This window comes from Oryzias melastigma, linkage group LG5 (assembly GCF_002922805.2).
Source record: "Oryzias melastigma strain HK-1 linkage group LG5, ASM292280v2, whole genome shotgun sequence".
In the NCBI taxonomy this organism is placed as follows: domain Eukaryota; kingdom Metazoa; phylum Chordata; class Actinopteri; order Beloniformes; family Adrianichthyidae; genus Oryzias; species Oryzias melastigma.
This window is the reverse complement of record NC_050516.1, coordinates 2,042,279-2,043,385: the sequence shown is the minus strand read 5'-3', so window position 1 is coordinate 2,043,385 and position 1,107 is coordinate 2,042,279. Positions and strand designations below refer to the sequence as shown.

At 31.5% G+C, this 1,107-nt stretch overlaps 1 protein-coding gene across 13 annotated transcripts in view; it reads left to right on the top strand.

Annotated features, from left to right (window-relative positions):
• Positions 1-1,107, top strand: part of itpr1b (inositol 1,4,5-trisphosphate receptor, type 1b) — a 113,474-nt gene that overhangs the window by 90,317 nt on the left and 22,050 nt on the right. The window lies entirely within an intron of this gene.

Sequence of the window (1,107 nt, the reverse complement as noted above, 5' to 3'; positions counted from 1 at the left end):
ATATTGATAGTCTTATTCAAAAAGACAAGTCTATTGTCACAACTGCCTTTACGGGAGAATAGTAGAAAATTGAGCAAAACTGTGCAAGATTTTAGCTTATTTAAAACCCTGGCTGTTCAAGTAATGTACATATTCACCATAGTTTAGCCGTGGACCCTGAGATCATCAGTAAATTGAAACCAATTGTTTTCATTACATGATTGAAACATTTAAATAAAAAATAAAACAGGTTAACTCAATCTTCACTCAGCCTTCTGAACAGTATTTATTACCATTTGTCCTTAATGTAACAATTTAAAGTCCACCCGTCAACATTAAAGCCACAATTTGAAAGACATGCTGTATGTATTTCAAAGTTTTCTACTTAAATATTTTCAAATTTTACTTTTGCGTTTTATGATTTCATGCAGGAAAGGTACATTTTTACTTGATTATTATCTTTTATCTGCTGTAGAAAAATATTTGTATCAACATTCAAAATAAAAGAGCAAACAAACATGGTAACAAAAGAATTCCAGTTTAACATTTTGAAGTTTTTAAAAACTGAATTGAATTAGTGATTGCCAATTCTATCCAGATGTGTTTCTATGAGCAGCCTCATCTAAAGTGAATTTTTCTGGAAAGCTATTATTTACATGAAAATGATTTCAGAAAACTTATCTTAAGTTGTTGCATAAAAACAAGCAAGAGAAATTGAATTGGTTTATGGGTAGCTTGTTGGATCCACTTTAAACCGGATTTATAACATTGTTTCTTACAAAAGGCCCATTGCTAAAACGCCAGTTTTATTTACATAGACTGAGCACGTATGAGGCAAGACTGGGGAGAAATATCTCCCCTCTAACAGGAAAAAGATGATTCATTCCTGCATGTTGATTCACTGATGTTAACAGGATCCTGCTGCTGCATTTTCTTTTAAAAGTATGATCAGTTATCACAAAAACACTGATGACAAAGGCATTGAACTCATTAAGTCTTATTATTTTGTATAACCTTTAACCGTTGCTCATAAACAAATCCCAAACGCAGAAACTTAGAAAAGATGAGTCAAAATATAAATTTTTAGTTGAAGGAGGTCAAACTGGTGATCAGTAAAACTATAGTAAC